The sequence below is a fragment of the Phoxinus phoxinus genome (assembly GCF_949152265.1).
Source record: "Phoxinus phoxinus genome assembly, chromosome: 6".
Classification (NCBI taxonomy): Eukaryota; Metazoa; Chordata; class Actinopteri; order Cypriniformes; family Leuciscidae; genus Phoxinus; species Phoxinus phoxinus.
In genome coordinates this window covers 42,800,218-42,823,921 of record NC_136881.1, presented here as the reverse complement: position 1 = coordinate 42,823,921, position 23,704 = coordinate 42,800,218, and the positions used below count along the sequence as shown (strand labels likewise).

The 23,704-nt window shown below is 42.2% G+C and overlaps 1 protein-coding gene across 1 annotated transcript in view; it reads left to right on the top strand.

The window, feature by feature from the left end:
- The window catches only part of LOC307001029 (deoxynucleoside triphosphate triphosphohydrolase SAMHD1-like), a 138,456-nt gene that overhangs the window by 89,386 nt on the left and 25,366 nt on the right, over positions 1–23,704 (top strand). The gene's annotated exons all lie outside the window — the stretch shown is intronic.

Here is a 23,704-nt window from a genome sequence, read left to right as displayed (position 1 = left end):
TATTCAATGTTCTCCGTGCTCCATGCAAAATGTCTTTGCTTGGTTAAAGATTTCAAAATAATTATTTTCTTTTTCTTTTTTTCTAGGAATCAGTCACTTGATGTTTTACTGAGACTGTACACAGCTAATCTTTGGTGAGTTTCACGTCATGTTGAAGATCAGATGACATTTTATGACCAATTAATGCAGAAAACCAACCAATTCCAAAAAGTTGAGGGTTCACATAGCTTTTTCCCCACTGTACTATCAAATGTACTTATTCTGCTTTAAACATTTGTTTGCACATATACCTTAACAGATCTCTATACAATACACACACACTCAATCACTTAACTATCTACTCCTTTCCGGCTAACTGGAAAAAACAATCACTTTCTTTTACACACAGCTAAACTTTCTCATCTTGTCTTGACCCCATAATCTTTCTGTTAAAGGTATAGTTCACTTTGAAATTAAATTTTGGTATGTTTTAGCTTACCTCAAGGGCATCCAAGATGTAGGTGTCTGTTTCCACAGTAGTTTCAATTTTGATATTTTAGGTCAAACCGTTCTTGTCTGTCAGTCATATAATGCAGGTCTATGGTCACTGTCTCAAAGAGCATGCACAGAGAAGTCCAAATTAAACAATTCCTCATCGTAAGTACACATTGATGGCCTAAGACACAAAACAAGCGGTTTGTGTGAGAAAACGAACAGTATTTATATAGTTTTTACCTCTTGTACACAACCACGTCCAAGTGATCTGAGGGCGCGCGCTTCCTGGTGTGTGACGTGTGCACGCGTTCTGGCTTAGTCAGTGCAAGCGCCGGAAAGAAACCATACGTAATTGTTTTCTTTTACGTCGGTTTAAACATCCCGGATAAGCGCAAGTTAGTGCCATTTCTATTAGCCATCTTACCTACAATCTCTGTTCTGTGTAAACAATGAATGACGTACACGCACGAGAGATCACTTCCGGCGCACACGTCACACACCAGGAAGCGCGCGCCCTCAGATCACTTGGACGTGGTTGTGTTCAAGAGGTAAAAACTATATAAATACTGTTCGTTTTCTCACACAAACTGCTTGTTTCGTGTCTTAGGCCATCAATGTGTACTTACGATGGGGAATTGTTTAATTTGGACTTCTCTGTGGGTGCTCTTTGAGACAGTGACCATAGACCTGCATTATATGACTGACAGACAAGAACGGGTTGAGCTAAAAATATAAAAATTGAAACTACTGTGGAAACAGACACCTACATCTTGGATGCCCTTGAGGTAAGCTAAAACACACCAACATTTTATTTCAAAGTGAACTATACCTTTAACAGAAAGATTATGTTTTTTATGTTTTTCCTCTATGCTGTAACAAACATACACCCTCATTTGCGCTCTATGATTAGCTAAAGGATTAGTTCTCTTTAAAAAAAAATTTGCTGATAATTTGCTCACCCCCATGTCATCCAAGATGTCCATGTCTTTCTTTCTTCAGTCGAAAAGAAATTAAGGTTTTTGATGAAAACATTTCTCCATAATGGACTTCAATGGGTCCCAAACGATTCAAGGTCCAAATTACAGTTTCAGTGCAGCTTCAAGGGGCTTTAAACGACACCAGACGATGAATCTTATCTAGCGAAACGTGCGCTGATTAAAAAAAAAAAAAAAAAAGTTTACGTTTTATAAGCACAAATGCTCGCCTTGCTCTGTTCATACGCAATTACGCTGAAAAGGTCACACTTGCCGTACCGAGTCAGTGTTTACAAATGACCATATACACATATTAAAATGTCTTTGTGTTAGTTTATCGTTTAAAATGCCCATTTCGTGTGCGTATCCTGGGTGTTGTAATATTAAAAACCCTAAAAGAAAATTTTCGTCAGGACAGACATTTTTTACTTTTCATAGAAGCGTGACCTTTTCAACGTAATTGCGTATTACATGACGTCACGAACGCGCATCACAGAACAGAGCAAGGCGAGCGTTTGTGCTTATAAAACGTAAACTTTTTTATTTATTTTTGAAATGACCGAACGTTTCGCTAGATAAGACCTTTATGCATCGTCTGGTGTCGTTTAAAGCCCTTTGGAGCTGCACTGAAACTGTCATTTGGACCTTAAACCGTTTGGGACCCATTGAAGTCCATTATATGGAGAATTTTTTTCATCAAAAACCTTAATTTCTTTTCGACTGAAGAATGAAAGACATGGACATCTTGGATGACATGGGGGTGAGTAAATTATCAGCAAAAGTTTTTTTTAAAAGTGAACTAATCCTTTAAGTATATTAACATGATCATTGTATGTCTCTTTTAAAAGTCTTCGTAGAATATGTGATCACTAGTTTTTGCCTTGTAATTTATTTAACCACTAAGATTTTCTTGATTTTCTTTCCTCTCAGATCTGGATTTCCTCAGACCAGATGTGTCAAAAGCTGATGTGGGACGTGTTGGCTGTTTTTTGCCTCTTGACTTCCTATGTTTTTTCACCCATCGGGTCTCTTGATTATCCTCTCAGATCCAGACTTCCTCTCAGGTCAGATCTTTCAAAAGCAGGTTTGGGATGTTTTGGCAGTTTTTTGCCTCTATCAAGGATTTTTCATCCATTGGTTCTCAATGGTTTCCTCTCAGACCTGGATGCTGATGTGACATGTTGGCTGTTTTTTGTTTGTTAGTTTTTTCCTCTTTGTAAGGTTTCTGGTTTTGCCCACTGGTTCCTCTCATTGAATTTGAAAATGTATTTTAAAAATGTTTCTGTGAAAATATTGTTAAAACCTGTGACCTATTTTAAATAAATGGCAAATACTGTACCATAATCTATTTTTTCGTTATTTTTTCCATTGAGTAAAAAGTCTGTTTGGAATGTCTGTATACATTATGCTATTTATATAGGGATGTTAATAGATATCGGACAATAGAGTAAATAGAAAACAGTATTTATATTCTAACTTTTTTATACTGTAGAATTATAGCTTGAACCACAGCTGCCAGTACTTTGTGAAATTACAGCTCAGCCGTAAAATTAAAAACTGTAGAATTACGGTAAATGGCTGGAACCACAGCTGCCAGTACTTTACTGTGAAATTACAGCATTGTTGAAACCGTAAAATTACGGTAAAGGGCTGGAACCAAAGCTGCCAGTACTTTACTGTGAAATTACAGCATAGTTGAAACCGTAAAATTACGGTAAAGGGCTGGAACCAAAGCTGCCAGTACTTTACTGTGAAATTACAGCATAGTTGAAACCGTAAAATTGCGGTAAAGGGCTGGAACCACAGCTGCCAGTATTTTACTGTAAATATACGGGTGAATTTTTTACAGTGTAGTATTGTTGTACCATGGTGCTTTACTTTTCTCTCTGACCTTTTTTAATCTAATGGGTGCAACAATATCCAATGTTCTAGAGAGAATGGTGCTCATAGTGCTAGTTACTTCCTCTAATTCGTCTGTTTGTTTGGGTTCAGGCAGTAACTGAGACAAATCAGATAAGCAATTTGAGAAATTATCTATGGTGGATGGAAGGATTGTTCTGCCTGGTCGGTAACGCGGCGCAGTATGACATAGTACTGTAGTCCGTAATATACAAGTTACCAGGAAGTGGTCACTGACACCATCACTTTGTGGAATGATATCTATATCGGTTGGATCGGTTCCGTATGATATAATTAAATCGAGTGTATGATTAAGACGATGAGTTGGTCCGGTGACGTTTTGCTTGACCCCAAAGGAGTTTAATAAATCTGTAAACGCAGCCCCTAACGCATCATTTGAATTATCTACGTGTATGTTGAAATCTCCAACAATTAATGCTTTATCGACGTTGACCAATAGATCTGAGAGAAAATCTGCAAACTCTTTTAGGAAATCAGCGTAGGGCCCTGGCGGTCTATATACGGTAGCCAAGGCTAGAGATAATAGGGATTTTTTCCTTACATCTAAGAGCGTAACATTTAATACAAGTACTTCAAACTAATTAAATTTGTCACCTGTTTTCTGAGTAACATTAAGAATATCTCTATAGATTGTTGCAACACCGCCGCCACGACCAATCAGACGGGGCTCATGCTTATAACAGTATCCTGGTGGAGTGGACTCATTTAGACCGAAATAGTCATTTGGTTTAAGCCAGGTTTCAGTAAGGCGAAGTACATCGATGCTATTATCTGTGACTATTTCATTTACAATAGCTGCTTTAGGTGTGAGTGATCTAATGTTCAGAAGACCTAGCTTTAGAAATTGTTTTTGTTCACTAATAGCGAGATTTTCTGTTTTAATAACAATTCGATTTTTCCTAGATCCTACAGTAGATTTATTATTTGATCTCACTAAACGAGGAATAGACACAGTTTCTATTAAATGTTCTACACTAGTATTTATATCAATTAATTTGGTGCAGCAGAGACTGTGATTTGGATTTTTGGTAACTAGTCAAACGGTCTTTAACGTCTTGGAGATGTTATCCGACAGAAGATCCGCTCCATTTCTACTTGGGTGTAAGCCATCAGCGCGGAAGAGCCTAGGACGCTCCCAAAATAGATTCCAATTATTTATAAAGAGCAGTTTCTGCTCATTGCACCATGACATTAACCATTCATTTAGCGCGAATAATCTACTGAACTTCTCATGCCCTTGTCGATACGTGGGAAGCGGCCCAGACACGATGATCGTTATTTCAGGCGATGCGGTGCGTACCGTCTCGATTAGGTTCCTATAATCCTTTTTCAAAACCTCCGTCTGCCGCAGCCTGACGTCGTTCGCTCCTGCGTGCAAGACGACAGCTCCGACGCGCTCGTCACCGTTCAAGGTGATCGTTTTCTGGTTTTTATCCCAGAAAACGATTATTTCTAAAAACTCCGGCCAAAGTGGAGATTTCTGAAAATGCGGGTTATATGTTGTCGTGTGAACTGGGAGAAACGGGGTTTTAGGTTCTCTCTTGTCGATTCTGAGGATTCTGATTGGCTTGCATGCCTTTATCCTTCTCGCTACACTGCCGCCCATAGGTTTGGCATAGTTATGATGGAGCTCGACGGCGTATTTATGCGGGTTGTGTGCACGATGTTGTTATTGAAAACGGAGGGGGGGAAATATTCGTTTCTCTAAATACCCGGCTATGTGTAAATGTGGCCTGAGTTGTAACAGCCAGACAAGCAAAGAGACAGGTTGGTCAGGTGGTGTTGTTGGTTGATTTATAGGCTCACTATGAGCCTATAAATGCTGCTGGTTATAGCAGCACTGTGATTCTACATCATAAGAATCAGCATTTTCAATATAATCCAAAGGCTTTCTTAAAAGTTGGTTTCATTTAAAAGACTTTAAGATAAAGCAATATTAATTATTTGGCTGTAAAGTTCATCATCTTGTCTCAGGGAGGATGCTGTGATTGGATCGAACTAGTGATGAAGAGAAGAGAACCGGCAACAGCATTTTTCTTTTTCACTTTTTATACTGTAAATCCTTGTTGCATTTTAGTTATATTTGTAACTCTATTGTTTATTTAAAGACACAGAAGCTTTAATTTCATTCTTTATTTTGCACTGTCCATTGCAACAGTGACGTGTAAAAGAGTGAAAGTACACAGTGGAAACAAACAAAGATCATCTGTTCATCTGAAGCTGCGTCACCTGTTCTTCACACACAACCTGCTTCACTACTTCATTAAAGTACACAACCTGTTTCATTACAGATTCTTCATTAAAGTCAAACACACAATTATGTTATGTATGTGAACATTTACACACCTTACATTTTGAACCTGCTCCGGTGTGTATTTCAGATGGGTGTGTTAGTGTGTCTTTTGTTTTTCCAGGACATTACAGTCACGTCTACTAACAACACACACCTGACATGAAGGAACAAAAGATTAAAAGGAAAGATATTAAACATGAAAAACAATACCAACCATAAACCCAGCAAACCTGTTACAAGATTTTTCCCTGAAGTATGTGTCACAGGTCTGGTGGGCCAAGCTAGACTGCACCCACCCCTGAACCAGGACCACCTCGAGGAACGTGTCAGAGGGAAGAGTCGGAGACAGAGAATAAAATTAACAAGTTTTATTTTGGAGTAAAAGCAAATTGGAAAACCTAATCTAAAATCTTCTCCCTTGTTGCCCTCAGGGATCGGGGGTGGACGGTGCAGCGACTGGGAACTCTCCCGCCTTCTTCTTCAGTACGGACCCTGCAGCAGATGACCAGCGTACAGGTGGGGGCGGTGGGCAAACAAACGGTCCGGTATTTCTCCTCAGGTAAGTAGGTAATTCCAACCTTCCTTCTTTCACAGGTGGGAGTGCGGTCAACGAGCAAGCAGTCCGGTAAGTCTTCTCTGGTAAGTAGATAATTCTAACCTTTCTTCACAGGTGGGGGTGCGGTCAACGAGCAAGCAGTCCGGTAAGTCTTCTCTGGTAAGTAGATAATTTCAACCTTCCCGCCTTCACAGGTATGGACGTTGGGACAGAGGGATATCGGTCAAGTACGTGTCCGGAGGGGACCTGGTCTTACACAGGTGGGCTACGAGGATACAGCAGACTCCGAGTTGACAGGCTGCACGAGCTTTTACTGAGACAGGCGGTGAACATTACAACAGGGCATCTCCTCTCCTATCAGCGCAAACAGAGGGGTTAATTCAAATCCAAGATGATAATTCTTCAACATCCAACAGTTAGAATAGCTTAATGTACCCGAACTCTCACTTTCGACAGTAGACCAGCATAACACAGGGAGAGTGCACGGCAAAAAGGGAATGTATCTTCCACACACACAGCAATTCCACTTCAAGCATATAAGGTGGGGGAAACGTCAATCTTAGGCACTGCAAACTCACTTCACAAGGTGCAATTTAAAGCCAGCACTCACCCTTGGGTCTCTGTGCGAGGGGACCGTGATCATCAATAATGCAGATAATATTTTGGGAGGTTTTTTTCTTCACATACACGGGCAGAGTTCACATCACCATTTCTCAATGGAGGGAGAGATAAGAGATCGGTAATGAATCAATACAATCCACTCAGTGACAATTATGATCGTGATCCAACACTCCAAGCCACATCCAATTCAGTGTCAAATGCATGCAATTACGAGACTCAGTTCTCAGTTACTTAGCTCCTCTCCAGTGCAAACAGGGTATTTCACTCTTCCTCCGTTGTCCTCAAGTCCCTCATCAAGCCAACACTCTCCTGTTCATTCACCCATGTTCCAGCAACTGCAACCACCCAATAAAACGAATTCTCACGGGGGAGAAAGACCCACACTACTGACTCTGTCTCGTGCTTTTTATCCTCTCAAATGCTGACGGGGCTCCTTCCAAACTCTCAGAGTAAATTCCCCACACCTGTCGCCAATCTGTCATTTGGGGTTGTCATGGCAACGGACGCATCCACAGACCTGGGGATGGAGTTTCACCCAAAAGTGTCCCACCGGAAACACTGCTTCAGCGGAACTAAGTTCCATATGCTTCGTCACCTCGTGACATATGGATCTATAAATGCTTATTGTGCTGTAATGGAAAAGTCATTAGCATAGTGTTATAACTATTGTATCACTGCTGTCATGTCTTTTGATTCAGAAGAAGATATTTTGAGTAATGTTGGTGTTGAACACTGGACCCCATTAAAAACACAGACATTTCTCAAAATATTTTTTTCAACAGAAGAAAGGAGATCATTCAGATGTGAAATGACACGAGAGGAGTAAAGGATGACTTGAATGTAAATTTTGGCATGATCTATCGCTTTAACATTCACATTTTATTATATAATATTTGCATTACATTTGCATGTATTTGCTAAACAGGCAAGGCAGTTGTAAGACATATATATATATATATATATACACACACAAGAACTTTCCAGCACACAGCAAAATCCCCAGTGTTAAATCAACACTGCTCGGAGCATATATGGTCCCACTCTGCAGAGTGTTAAAATAACACTGAATCAGTGTTAAAGTTAATGAGATAATTAAGTGATTAATTTAGTGATGATTGAACATTAATGATGGACACCTGCTGTCAACAAGCACAATCACTGAAGAACAGAGAAACACAAGAACTACAACTGACTTTTAGTCACAGCTTTAAATTAAATCAGCTGAAGATAAAAATAAGACACTCAATCTCTAAAGATTTCAGCAGAGGAGGAATAAACAACTCCACAAACAGCATTACCAGCTTCACTTATTACTAACCAGACTGACTTTATTTCTGGTATATGTCTATGGACAAAAGTTTAGATGTTGATGTTTAAAAAAAAAAGGTCACCATTATGGTGATCAGTTTTCCCTTCAGTTGGGCAGTTTGACTCATGGCATTTTAAGTACAATTTTGGTCTTTGTAACAATATTTACCAAAACTCATAATATGTTACAAAAGAAGCTAAAAATATTAAATGTCCAGGTGTTATCGTTTTCATTATTATAAAGATGAAAGATTCACTAATCTTATCCCTGACAAAAAACAAAAGTTGTTATTAGTTATTATTGAAAGTCACTTTTTTGACACAGAGCAGTCATCCTGAATTAAAAATTTGATATACATTTCAGATTTTTTTTTGAAAATTATTATTTTTATATTAGAAACAACAGACATCAAGAATCAGAGTATGAATCTCAACAATGGTGACATGCTTCATGCTGCAATGCATGCTGGGAGCCATGATTTTTATACTATGCTGCATCCCATAATGCCTTGCGGCATAAAGCATGTCACCATTAATGAGATTCATATGGGGATTCTTGATGTCTGTGTGTTTGTCCAAAGATTACTTTCCCAATAATTAAAAAATAAAGATTCAGCTTGATGACTGATCTATAGAACGAAATGAATGTTATTGAAAATCTATTAATACCAAATAACCATTTTCAGTAAATGAGAAACTTTTTTGATTTTTGTACTTGTTGAAAACTATAGGCCTATCACCTGAACATCTTTGTTGTTGGCTTTCTTTGCAACCTTTGTGTGTTTTGGTAAACACTGATACAATGACCATGAAATCAAATAATAAAAAAAGAATCAAATTGCACAACTAAAGGCAACACTGTTCACCATAATGGTGATTTTTAAATGGTGACTAAAACATCAACATCTAAACCTCTGTTAATTCTCAATAAAACTTCTGTAGACGTCTGACAGAAATAAAGTCAGTCTGGTTAGTAATAAGTGAAGCTGGTAATGCTGTTTGTGGAGTTGTTTAATCGTTCACTGTTGAGATCTTCACAGATTGAATGTCTTATTTTTATCTTCAGCTGATTTAATCTACGGCTGTGACTAAAAGTCAGTTGTAGTTCTTGTGTTTCTCTTTCCTTCAGTGATTCTGCTTGTTAACAGCAGGTGTCCATCATAATGTTCAATCATCACTTAATTAATCACTTAATTATTTCATTAACTTTAACACTGCTTCAGTGTTATTTTAACACTCTGTAGAGTGGGACCATATATGCTCCGAGCAGTGTTGATTTAACACTGGGGATTTTGCTGTGCAGATATTGTGTGATTGGCACTGAATGTCAATCTTCTAAACTATATTCTATAGTATTTTTACTATTTCTAAACTATTTTCAATTAAACATCAACATATCTGTTAATTTTCAACAGGAACTTTCGTAAATGTATGAAAAACTGGTTTGTAAACTGGTTTCAAACACTCCATCTCCATCATGGTGACAACACACTTTATTATTAAATAAATCTCTGTTCATTCTCAACAATAACTTTTGCATGTATTAAATAAATAATGTTAAACTGGTTTCACACTCAGTGTGGCTGGAAGTCAGTTGTAGTTCTTGTGTTTCTCTTTTTTCTGTTCTTGTTTCTCTGTCCTTCAGTGATTCTGCTTATCACGAGTTCATCAGTGTCTCAATTCACTCACTTCTTTTCATTCACTCTGTCAAGTGGACTATATTAGTGAACTAGTGTAGGGAATAGTGAATGAGGGTATAGGGTGAGATTGGGAAAACAGCCTCTGAGTGTCGACTTTGAGCGCTGTTAATTCACAGTATATTCCTGTAGGTATATTCCTGTATATTACTGTTTTAATGGAAAATGGTATAATATTGTCAGAATTCTTCCTTTTCTTACAGCAAGGGTTAACAGTGCACTGAATGCCGAACTGAAGTCCACAAATAGGATCCTTGCGTTAGTCCCAGTTCTACCGAGATGTTGCAGGATATAATGTGAATCACTGCTGTTTGCATTTGTCCACATTTGTAAGTTTTGGTTAAAAATATTAAAAAATATTTAAAGTTGTCCCTTAAAAATATTCATGACCTAAGAGTCATGAGCCTAACTAAAGCAAACACTGATCAGTAAAAATAGATTTTCTCCTTCAGTGATTCTGCTTGTTATCATCAGGTGTCTTCAATAATGCTCAATCATAACTCAATTAATAACTTAATTATCTCATTAACTTTAACACTGCTTCAGTGTTCATTTAACACTCATATTTTAACACTTTACACTCTTGATTGTGGAGTTTTTGCTGTGTGTAACAGGTTTGCTGGGTTTATAGTTTATGTTTTTTTCATATTTAATATATTTCATTTTAGGCCCCGTTTACACGTACATGATTATTTTGAAAAACGGAGACATTTCCCTTCGGTTGTGCCCCTCGTTTACACGCAAACGGAGAATTCTCCTCTGAAAACGATTCTTTCTAAAAACTCCGGCCAAAGTGGAGATTTTGGAAAACTCAGTTTGCACGTTTGCATGTAAACTGAGAAAAACTGAGTTTTAGGCAGTCGACGTCACAGTATGTGATTATTTTCGGGATTCTGATTGGCTAACATGGGCTTGAGCTTCTCGTTACACTGGCACCTACAGGTTTGGCATGCTCTTGACGGCATATACACGGGTTCGTGTGCACAGGGTTATTTTTGAAAACGAATAGGGGTGAAATGTCCGTTTATGAAAATAGCCGTCCACGTGTAAACATAGCCTTAATCTTTTGTTCCTAGGTCGTCAGATGTGTCTTGTTAGTAGATGTGACTGGTAATGTCCTGAAAAACAAACACCCTGAACAGGTTCAAACTGTAAAATGAGGAATGTTTCATGTAAATGATCACATGAACAAAGGAAGGAAAAATGTTTTGAAGAATCTGCAGTGAAGCAGGTTGTGTGTGAAGAACAGGTGACGCAGCTTCAGATGATCGGATGATCTTTGTTTGTTTCCACTGTGAACTTTCACTCTTTTACACATCACTGTTGCAATGGACAGTGCAAAGTAAAGAATGAAATTAAAGCTTCTGTGTCTTTAAATAAACAATAGAGTTACAAATATAAATAAAACAACAAGTATTTACAGTATAAAAAGTGAAAAATGAAGAAAAATGCTGTTGCCGGTTCTCTTCTCTTCATCACAAGATCGATCCAATCACAGCATCCTCCCTGAGACAAGATGATGAACTTTACAGCCGCATTATTAATATTGCGTTATCTTAAAGAGTTTTTTTGCTGTTTTTATTTATTCTGAACTGTAAAATCCAACAGTGATTCTAACTAACACTTTTTAGTTAACTTTATTCAATGTCTTAACTTAATTGTAAAAATCTAGTAATCTGGACTGTTCACATACTATGCCGTTTTTACTCAGAAAAGTAAAATTCAGATTAATTGATTGATTGGTTTGAGTGACATTTTGTCAAGCATGATTTTTCAGTTTTTTTATTTTATTTTTCCTTTTCTAGAGCCAAAATAAGACTCTGTTTGTAATTATAATACATGATATATTTTTGTCAAGTTGGCTCCATTGATTCCTGATGTTTCCAATATAATTTGAATCTCTCATAAAACAGTATTAAATTAATTCATAGAGCTCAGAATACATCCTGAAATTATATTCAGATTAAACTAAATGTTGCATGCTATTTCTATTAATAATTTACATTTGCATTAACATATATCAGCCTTTCTCAAAGTGGGTGCCGCGGCACACTGGGGTGCCCCCTGACTGTGTCAGGGGTGCCGCCAAAAAATTACGTAGGCAAAAAAAAAAAAAAAATTGACATTTCATATAAATATATTTTAATTTACATAAATACATTCTTCTTTTTAAACATATAAACGGATTAATAAAATTGTAAATTCATTTTAGATAAATATATATATATATATAAAATTAACCATAAAAATCCGTCTCACATCAGTAACTGTCATGACGTCCCCACCGGGGTCGCTTCAGCCCCCAAGGGAGCCGCGCCCTAGAGATACGCGAATGGGCTATTATTTCATCCGCAAAGTTTTGCATCACAAAACTCATCTGTCCGCCATCCATCCGCAAAAGCGTTTTTGAAAAATTTTCAAAACCGCACTGCCCGCCATCCGCTGATTGGGCGATGGAAGGAGACTAGAAAGCTCTTACCTATAACAATATCAGTAGTGAACTCCGTCTCCGATCGGCGAACAGGGACAAAAATAAACAAATAGCATAAATTAAACGCACTTCGGCAAACCTGACCTTATCTGATGCTACTGTACAATATTTTCATTGTAGCCTAATAGAAAACGCATTTTGGCACATCATTTCAACATGCTGCTATTTAGCCTACTACTAATGAATGCCTATTTCACTTTATTTTTTAGCAAATAGATAGAAAGCTCGAATAAAATAACAAGTAATTTACATTATAGGCAAATTCTACGAACTGTTATGTCAGGGTGACAACTAACATTATAGGACAGCGCCGCCGCTCCCACCAAATGCAGACATCCCAAGTCTCCCGGGAGTCTCCCGCATATTGATAGCGGCTCACTGATGCCCGCAAATTAGTTAAAATCTCCCGGAATCTAGAGCGAGCGCGCCCGCGAGACATAGACTGTGCTCCAAACCGCGTAGTGCGTGCACGGCAGAGAGGGAGAGAGAGCAAGAGACCGCCTCATGAAGCGCATGTAATATCATTCCCCTATTTTCTTTTTTTGGATGTAGGTATAGTCAGATATACCTATAATAATAATAATTAATTAATAATTAATACTATTAATATCCCTGATAATAGGGATAATACCCCCGGCTTGTGCATGCGCTTATGTAGATCTTTCTGGGTGTATGTGTATGTGGGTGTGTGTGCATGCGCATATGGCACGGATGAAAACAAGTACTATATGGAAAAAACATTCCTGCTTATCTCTGGTGCATTTTTTAACATGCATCTTTTTCTTATCGTATTGTATCTGATTTTATTTATTTTTGTCATGTCTGCCCCTTTTTATTTTATTTTAACTGCATCCTGCACTTCATTTTCTCCTGTTCTCCTGGTCTGGATATGTTGTTGGGTTCTTGTATTGGGCGGTCCACCTCTTACGGTTTTATGGCATTTGTGTCTCTGATTAATTATTTTGTGAATTACTTTGCAAACCTGTGTTTTTAAAGGTGCTATAAAGTTGCTATAAAGTTGTTGTTATTATTGTTATTGTTATTTACAGTTCGTATCATGCTCTGTTCATTACTGTCCTGTCTAAATAAACAGGACTTTTGCATTTATATTTGGGTTATGCAGTGTTTTAAATTATATTTTACACTGGGGTGCCTTGAGATTTTATGCACTTTTGAAAGGTGCCCTGACTGAAAAAAGTTTGAGAAAGGCTGACATATATAGTATTAGTCATAACACAGATGGGCTTTAACGGCACACATGTAAATATATAAACTAACTTTATCTTTATCTGTCTCATTTCGAAGGCTGAGTCCTCCGGAGGTTTCATTTGTCACGTCATTGAAGCGGCTTCATTTCAGAAAAACATTACAACACTTTATGCTTTATTAGGTTCTAACATACACCTTAAGGTGCTACTTGGACACGTCATCAGTGATGAACCCGGGGTCAACAGGTGTTTCGGGTCTTAAATCAACAGACACCCTCGCCCGGGCGACCCTGCCGGGGGTGATCAGTCCCCGGCCTGTGTCCAAGTGGCATGCTACTCCATGGATCTCCCCTCCGGATCCACAGCCATCGTGAGGCTTTTTCGGCAGCCTCAGTGATGTTCTTTATGGCTCGCCTGCACAGTTGACCTTTAACTCCTAGGATTTTGAGTGTTCGGAGCAACGACCGCCCAGCAAAGCCCCGGCATCCGAACTCCACCGGCTCACTGCGTGCTTTCCAGCCGCCGCTCCTACACTCCTCCACTAGCTCCGCATACTTGGCTCTCTTGCGCTCATTTGCCTCCTCCAGTCTGTCTTCCCAGGGGACCGTAAGCTCAACAATGACCACCTGCCTGGTCGACTCAGATGTTATCACCACGTCTGGGCGGAGTGAAGTGGCCGTGATGTAATTCGGGAACTTGAGCTGCCTTCCCAGGTCCACTTGAAGGTGCCAGTCTCTTGCATTGGCGAGGAGCCCACCTGGGGAGCGTGGCTGCTGATGTGCCTTCTCCCCAGCTCTGACAAAGGAGATGGTTTGCTTGGAGGGATGCTGGTTCTTACTGCTCTGAATCGCTGCGATGATTGTATCTGCCAAAGCCCTGAGGACTTGGTCATGACGCCAGCGATACCGCCCATCCCCCAAAGCCTTTGGACAGCAGCTGAGGATATGCTCCAATGTGCCGCTCCTTTGGCACAATTGGCATGCTGGTGAGTCTACCAAGCCCCAGCGGTGTAGGTTGGATGGGCTAGGTAGAAGATCGTACACCGAACTGATGAGGAACTTGATGCGCAGTGGTTCAGAGCTCCACAACTCTGCCCAGGTAATCTTGCGCTGCTCGGCGTTCTCCCACCTAGTCCAGGCGCCTTGCTGTTGCATACCGACCATCTTGGTCAGGCGGTCTTCCTCCACCTCTGTCCGCACCTCTTCCTGCACCAACTGACGCTTCTCCCTCCCTCTTGCTTTGTCGTAACGTGGCTTAGGAAAACTGCCCAGGCCTGCACGTCCCACTGCCACGTTGCCAACCAAGACTCCATGCCTCAGCCGCTCCTCCGCTCTGTCCACCGCTACCTGAGCCTGCCACTTCCTTCCCGTCTTAACACAGATTCCAGCTGAGGAGACTTTGGCATCGGATGAATCTCGGTACATCAAGACCTCCCTGGTACGGGTGATCTTGAACTCCTCGGACAAGCTGCTGAAGGGAAGCTGCAGCTTGGTGGAATGGCCATAGAGGGCAATGTTACTCAGGGACCGTGGGAGCCCTAACCACCTCCTGAGGAACTGACTGATGGTTCTCTCCAGTGCTTCTACCGTTGTCAAGGGTACCTCGTATACGAGAAGGGGCCAGAGAAGCCTCGGCAGGATTCCGTGCTGGTACATCCAGGTTTTGTACTTTCCCGGGAGCCCCGACTTGTCGACTGCAGTGAGCCAGTTCCTTACGTCGTTTCTGGTTTGTTGGAGAGCGATTGTGTCCTTCAGGGAGCTGTCAAAGATCTTCCCCAAGCTCTTGACAGGTCTTTCAGTTACTGATGGAATTTGTGACCCCTCCAAGGTAAAGCGGAACCGATCGGCCACTTTGCCTTTCTTTAAAACCAGGGACCTGGACTTGGCTGGCTTAAAGCTCATCCTTGCCCATAGGATGAGGCGTTGGAGCCCCTGAAGAAGCCATCTGCATCCCGGAACTGAAGCTGCTGTCACGGTAAGGTCATCCATGAAGGCTCTTATGGGTGGCTGCCGAGTACCAGATCTAGACATGGGGCCTCTACATTCCACCTCTGCTGATTTGACGATCATGTTCATGGCTAGAGCGAAGAGTGGTACCGAGATTGTACAGCCGGTTATAATTCCCTTCTCTAGCCGTTGCCAGTCAGATGTCACCGTTCCTGATGAAACTCTCAATCTGAAACTGCTGTAGTAGTCTAGAATGAGGTTGCGGATCGCCTCTGGCACATGATGTCTTGTCAGTGCTTCTTTGACCAGCTTGTGGGGTATAGACCCGTAGGCATTGGTAAGATCCAGCCAGAGTACGGCTAGATCTCCTCTGCACTCCTTGGCCTCCCGGATCAACTGGCTCACCACTCCTGTGTGTTCTAAGCATCCCGGTACTCCTGGGACTCCCCCCTTCTGCACTGAGGTGTCTATGTACCCGTTCTTCAAGAGGAACTCCATTAGCCATTGGGACACGATCTTGAAGAAGATTTTCCCTTCAACGCAGAGCAGCGAGATTATGCGAAACTGCTCTATGGTGCTTGCATTCTCTTCTTTGGGTATCCAGATCCCCTCGGCTGATCTCCATTGGGAAGCCGCCTTCCCTCTCTGCCAAAACACCTTCAGGATTTTCCAGAGTCTAACAAGTAGCCTTGGGCACTGTTTATAGACCTTATAAGGTACTCCGCTGGGACCAGGAGCGGAACTTGATCTTGCTGCCATTACCGCCTCCTTCACCTCTTTCAAAGTGGGCCCGGAGATGTTGAACTGGGCCGCTGGTTCTGGAGGTTCGATGAGCTTCTCGCAGGGGCCGAGATCTTGTTCCCTAGCATAGTCACTGAATGTAAGACTGAGGTGGTGGTTCATCTCCTCTGCAGAGCACTTGAGGTTGCCGCTTTTCTTCTGCCCCAGGAGTCTCTTAGTGAAGCCAAAGGGGTTTGAGATAAATGCCTTACGCTTGCGGGCCCGCTCCTTGCCCTTTTTTCGGTGCCACTCCGCCCGCCTGAGTGTGGTGAGCTTCCTCCTTGCGATCTCTCTGAGTTCTGCCAGGGCCGTTTTCTCCTCCTCCTTTGCTGCCTTGTACTGGCGTTTCAGGGATCATAGATCTTGTCTCAGCTGGCTGATCTTTACCTCTCGCCGGTTTGGTCGTGATGGAGTAGTTGTGCCACGCTTTTCTGTGACGCCAAACCGCTCTGCGCCTATGCCCATTGTGAGGGTGCACATGGTATGGAGTTTCTGTTCAACATTCCCCTTGCATGTTGTCTCCAGGATCTTATCGAGGTCCTCATCGAATTGGTGCCAATCCTTCTTGTTAGCGGCAGGCCACTTCACCCGACGCTGTTCTGGCTTTTTGCTTTGAGAAGAGGCTGGTGCTGCTTGGAGGTTCCGGGCACTGTGGTGTGGCTCCGGGCCTGGCTCCTCCTCCGTCTGACCAGGTTCTGCAACCGGCACTCCAGAAACTGAGGTACTGGCTACTGCCCCTGTGCGTTGTTGCATTCGCCCACCCTTAAGGCAGGCCATCTTTGTCTGATGAATCTTCAGACCTGTCGGGTTTTTGCAAACCTTGCCGCAGATACATACTGTGCTCATTGTCGGTTGTCCGTTTGCTTGGGTCAAAGCCTGAAAGTCTGTCCGGTTGGGATTCTCATTCTCCCCCCCTCTCGGGAATCCCTGGGGGTATTTTTCAGAAGGGTTTTTCGTAGCTTGCTTGGGTGCTCCTTCACAGGAGCTGCAGTTCGGGCTGCTAACCCTCACTGCCCCGGGTGCCGTCTTTCCGGGCTGTCAGCTGTCACTCCAGCTGTTGCCATACTATTCATGGGCGTCATCCGGTCTTTCCCAGAAGTCACTGGCTGAGCCAGAAGTAAACGTTCTAACATACACCTTAAGGTGCTACTTGGACACGTCATCATTGATGAACCCGGGGCCAACAGGTGTTTTGGGTCTTAAATCAACAGACACCCTCGCCCGGGTGACCCTGCCGGGGGTGATCAGTCCCCGGCCTGTGTCCAAGTGGCATGCTACTCCATGGATCTCCCCTCCGGATCCACAGCCATCGTGAGGCTTTTTCGGCAGCCTCAGTGATGTTCTTTATGGCTCGCCTGCACAGTTGACCTTTAACTCCTAGGAATAACTGTCAATGTTATAATGTTACTGTTCTGAAACAAGAAATCCTTTATGACATATGCGGCCGACAAATGTGACCTCTGGAGGACGCAGCCTTTGAAACGAGACACAGATATAATGTGTGCGATTAAAGAAGTCATTACTGATTAAAAGTCATTCAGATTCACCTGAGCCAGAATAAACAGCTCACATCAGGTTTCCTTCAAGTGTTCACAAGAACAATGAGAACATCCAGTGCTTTAATGCAAGAGAAACCAGTCAATCTGTTCTTCTGTTTAATGCAGGAACAGATGAGCAAATAAACTGTTGTTTCCATTCATACACACTTTCACTTTTCACAATCACTTCAGACTTTGTATTTATTATTGTGTAATTCATGAGAGTAATATCTGAGTTAAGTAAAATGACAAAGATAAAAAAAATAATTATTGTGCAAAAGTTAAAAGTTAATATTGCAGCGCTTCAAATGGTTTATTCTCCTTCCATTGAATCGCATTTGTCCTCATTAAAAAAAAAAAAGGTTAAACGAATAAACAAATAAACGAATAAACAAACACATGTGTTGGTTGTGTTTTGATCTGAATCACTGAATTCATATGAGCCTATAATCTCAGAGTTAGAGTTATATTGTTGATTACAGAACTGAGATTTCACAGCATAAAGCACTAAATTATTCATGTAGGCACACACAGACATCAAGAATCAGCAATGATGACAAACAGCATATTCAACTGCATTATATTGTTTCCCGCTATTTTTCATATTTTTTAAAATGACAGCTTTTGACATAAAACTATAAGATAGAAACCCATTTCAAATATAGCGTACGCGCTAGCTTCCTAGTTTTAAAAATGAGATTTAAATCATTAAATAATAAATATAACATTATTTTCCTGTTAATAACTTAATTTAAACGTATTATTCCAAGCATATTACATTTTATTTACAGCAAACAATCATGCGACTGACCATGTAAGCAGCGCATTCGCGGGTTCGTAGGATTACGAAACTCGCCTGTCCACCGTCAATAAATCGCCATCCGAGTGCATGACTTTTATCACTGAGGTGCCATGCAAATTAATTTTTATAGACGTTCACATGAGAAACAATTACTGTCCGAAGTAAAGTTATTAGTGTAATTTCAGGAGGAGAACGCCCATCTAACCTTCTAATTAACACCAAAGTATAAAAAACAGCCTCTTACTGGCTTACGTTACTGCCTCTTGCATTTATCGTCATTCTTGCAGCATCCCTTCTCTTCCTCTTCACCTCCCCTTCTCCTCCCCTTCTCCTCCCCTTCTCTTCCCCTTCTCCTCCCCTTCTCCTCCCCTTCTCTTCCCCTTCTCCTCCCCTTCTCTTCCCCTTCTCCTCCCCTTCTCCTCCCCTTCTCTTCCCCTTCTCCTCCCCTTCTCCTCCCCATCTCCTTCCCTTCTCCTCCCCTTCTCTTCCCCTTCTCTTCCCCTTCTCCTCCCCATCTCCTCCCCTTCTCCTCCCCTTCTCTTCCCCTTCTCCTCCCCATCTCCTCCCCTTCTCCTCCCCATCTCCTCCCCTTCTCCTCCCCATCTCCTCCCCTTGTCCTCCCCTTCTCCTCCCCTTCTCCTCCCCATCTTCTCCCCTTCTCTTCCCCTTCTCCTCCCCATCTCCTCCCCTTCTCCTCCCCTTCTCATCCCCTTCTCCTCCCCTTCTCTTCCCCTTCTCCTCCCCTTCTCCTCCCCATCTCCTCCCCTTCTCCTCCCCATCTCCTCCCCTTCTCCTCCCCTTCTCCTCCCCATCTCCTCCCCTTCTCCTCCCCTTCTCTTCCCCTTCTCCTCCCCTTCTCCTCCCCTTCTCCTCCCCTTCTCCTCCCCATCTCCTCCCCTTCTCCTCCCCTTCTCCTCCCCTTCTCTTCCCCTTCTCCTCCACTGCTCCTCCCCTTCTCCTCCCCTTCTCCTCCCCTTCTCCTCCCCTTCTCCTCCCCTTCTCCCCCACTGCTCCTCCCCTTCTCCTCCCCTTCTCCTCCCCTTCTCCTCTCCTGCTCCTCCCCTTCTCCTCCCCTTCTCCCCCACTGCTCCTCCCCTTCTCCTCTCCTGCTCCTCCCCTTCTCCTCCACTGCTCCTCCCCTTCTCCCCCACTGCTCCTCCCCTTCTCTTCCCCTTCTCCTCCCCTTCTCCTCCACTGCTCCTCCCCTTCTCCTCTCCTGCTCCTCCCCTTCTCCCCCACTGCTCCTCTACTTCTCCCCCACTGCTCCTCCCCTTCTCCCCCACTGCTCCTCCCCTTCTCCCCCACTGCTCCTCTCCTTCTCCCCCACTGCTCCTCCCCTTCTCCCCCACTGCTCCTCCCCTTCTCTCCCCCTTCTCCTCTCCTGCTCCTCCCCTTTTCCCCCACTGCTCCTCCCCTTCTCCCCCCCTTCTCCCCCACTGCTCCTCCCCTTCTCCACTCCTGCTCCTCCCCTTCTCCCCCACTGCTCCTCTCTTTCTCCTCCCCTTCTCTTCCCCTTCTCCTCCCCTTCTCCTCTCCTGCTCCTCCCCTTCTCCTCCCCTTCTCCCCCACTGCTCCTCCCCTTCTCCTCGCCTTCTCCTCCCCTTCTCCTCCCCTTCTCTTCCCCTTCTCTTCCCCTTCTCCTCCCCTTCTCTTCCCCTTCTCCTCCCCTTCTCCTCGCCTTCTCCTCGCCTTCTCCTCCCCTTCTCTTCGCCTTCTCCTCCCCTTCTCCTCCCCTTCTCCCCCACTGCTCCTCCCCTTCTCCTCTCCTGTTCCTCCCCTTCTCTTCCCCTTCTCCTCTCCTGCTCCTCCCCTTCTCCCCCACTGCTCCTCTCCTTCTCCTCCCCTTCTCTTCCCCTTCTCTTCCCCTTCTCCTCCCCTGCTCCTCCCCTGCTCCTCCCCTGCTCCTCCCCTTCTCCTCCCCTGCTCCTCCCCTGTTCCTCCCCTGTTCCTCCCCTTCTCCTCCCCTTCTCCTCTCCTGTTCCTCCCCTTCTCTTCCCCTTCTCCTCTCCTGCTCCTCCCCTTCTCCCCCACTGCTCCTCTCCTTCTCCTCCCCTTCTCTTCCCCTTCTCTTCCCCTTCTCCTCCCCTGCTCCTCCCCTGCTCCTCCCCTTCTCCTCCCCTTCTCCTCCCCTGCTCCTCCCCTGCTCCTCCCCTTCTCCTCCCCTTCTCCTCGCCTTCTCCTCCCCTTCTCCTCTCCTTCTCTTACCCTTTTCCTCCCCTTCTCCTGTCTTTCCCCCCCCTGCTCCTCCCCTGCTCCTCCCTTCTCCTCCCCTGCTCCTCCCCTTCTCCTCCGTTTGTAGCATATTTTGCCTGTGTAACAGCGGGCAATCGAGTAGATTATCCTCTCTCAGCTCCTCTATAGCAGACAGCAAGCCAAATCCGCTAAGATTATATGGGCACACAAACTCGTGAATGGGGCTGTTTACACGACACTGTTTTCAACTAAAAATTTAAAAGGTTTCATGCGTTTTGGCCGTTTGTTTACACGACCACAGAGTTTTGGGTCCTGAAAATGCAAACTTTTGAAAATCGGGTTTTAAAGTGCAAGTTTTTGAAAGTCTCTGTGTAAACAACAAAAAGGTAAATCTGTGAAAATGATGACAACATGCACATGTGTATTACGTGGTCAATCTATAGTGTTTCATCGCCATCTACTGGCCTGGCAGCAGAATACAGCGCTTTTAGTCGTTTCCGCGGATCCGTGTGAATGGGGATCGTTTTGACAATGGTGTCGTCTGTACACGGAAAACTCAAAGGAAAAACTTCTCTGTTTTTAGCATATTGTTGGTGCGTAAACGTACCCTTAAATTAATACTGAAAAGTGTTAAAGTAACACTGAAGCAGTGTTAAAGTTAATGAGATAATTAAGTGATTAATTGAGTGATAATTGATCATTATTGAAGACACCTGATGATAACAAGCAGAATCACCAGAGGAGAAAATCACAATTGTAAGTCGCCATTATGGTTATTAGTGTTTGCTATAGTTGAGCTCTTGTCCCTTGGATTATTTTAAAGGAGAACTCCAGCGCAAAATGAACCTTTGGTCTAATTACACATTGTTACCTAGTCAACCGTTATCTGAGATTTGTTTTCATGATTATCGAATGTAAATAGTTTTATCTCTAAAAACAGTTTAGCCTATAACGCTAGTATAACGCTAGTATATGGGGCATGGAGTAATGACAAATAAAAATCGCTTGTTAATACCACTAACAAGGCTCAAAATAGCCCCACACTAACACGGTAGCATAATGAGGGTCCCTACATGCAAACCGAAGCATTGAGAACTTTGACAGTGTCCAGACAGTTTAATAAGAAGATATTTTATACATACAGTCAACTTCACGTATATAAGCAGAATCCATCTTTAAAAAACAGACTCTATCAGTCGAACTACGAACCACCGATCCAAATGCGCTGAACTGTGTGGAATCTCATATGGTCCAGCGCATTTGGATCGGTGGTTCGTAGATCGATTGATAGAGTCTGTTTTTCAAAGATGGATTCTGCTTATATACGTGAAGTTGACTGTATGTATACAATATCTTCTCATTAAACTGTCTGGACACTGTCAAAGTTCTCAATGCTTCGGTTTGCATGTAGGGACCCTCATTATGCTGCCGTGTTAGTGTGGGGCTATTTTGAGCCTTGTTAGTGGTATTAACAAGCGATTTTTATTTGTCATTACTCCATGCCCCATATACTAGCGTTATACTAGCGTTATAGGCTAAACTGTTTTTAGAGATAAAACTATTTACATTCGATAATCATGAAAACAAATCTCAGATAACGGTTGACTAGCTAACAATGTGTAATTAGACCAAAGGTTCATTTTGCACTGGAGTTCTCCTTTAACATTACTTTTTGTTTTGGGCTGATGAAACTGAGTTGTAACAGCCAGACAAGCAAAGAGAAAGGTTGGTCAGGTGGTGTTGTTGGTTGATTTATAGGCTAATTAACCTAATCTCTGAGTTAAATTTACATTACTGGTTATAGCAGCACTGTGATTCTACATCATAAGAATCAGCATTTTCAATATAATCCAAAGGCTTTCTTAAAAGTTGGTTTTATTGAAAAGACTTTAAGATAAAGCAATATTAATTATTTGGCTGTAAAGTTCATCATCTTGTCTCAGGGAGGATGCTGTGATTGGATCGAACTAGTGATGAAGAGAAGAGAACCGGCAACAGCATTTTTCTTCCTTTTTCACTTTTTATACTGTAAATACTTGTTGCATTTTAGTTATATTTGTAACTCTATTGTTTATTTAAAGACACAGAAGCTTTAATTTCATTCTTTATTTTGCACTGTTCATTGCAATAGTGACGTGTAAAAGAGTGAAAGTTCACAGTGGAAACAAACAAAGATCATCTGTTCATCTAAAGCTGCGTCACCTGTTCTTCACACACAACCTGCTTCACTACTTCATTAAAGTACACAACCTGTTTCACTGCAGATTCTTCATTAAAGTCAAACACACAATTATGTTATGTATGTGAACATTTACACACCTTACAGTTTGAACCTGCTCCGGTGTGTATTTCAGATGGGTGTGTTAGTGTGTCTTTTGTTTTTCCAGGACATTACCTGTCACGTCTACTAACAACACACACCTGACATGAAGGTACAAAAGATTAAAAGGAAAGGTATTAAACATGAAAAACAATACCAACCATAAACCCAGCAAACCTGTTACAAGATTTTTCCCTGAAGTATGGATCTATCTATAAATGCTTGTTGTGCTGTAATGGAAAAGTCATTAGCATAGTGTTATAACTATTGTATCACTGCTGTCATGTCTTTTTTTTTTGATTCAGAAGAAGATATTTTGAGTAATGTTGGTGTTGAACACTGTACCCCATTAAAAACACAGACATTTCTCAAAATATTTTTTTCAACAGAAGGAAGGAGATCATTCAGATGTGAAATGACACGAGAGGAGTAAAGGATGACTTGAATGTAAATTTTGGCATGATCTATCGCTTTAACATTCACATTTTATTATATAATATTTGCATTACATTTGCATATATTTGCTAAACAGGCAAGGCAGTTGTAAGACATATATATATATATACACACACAAGAACTATAC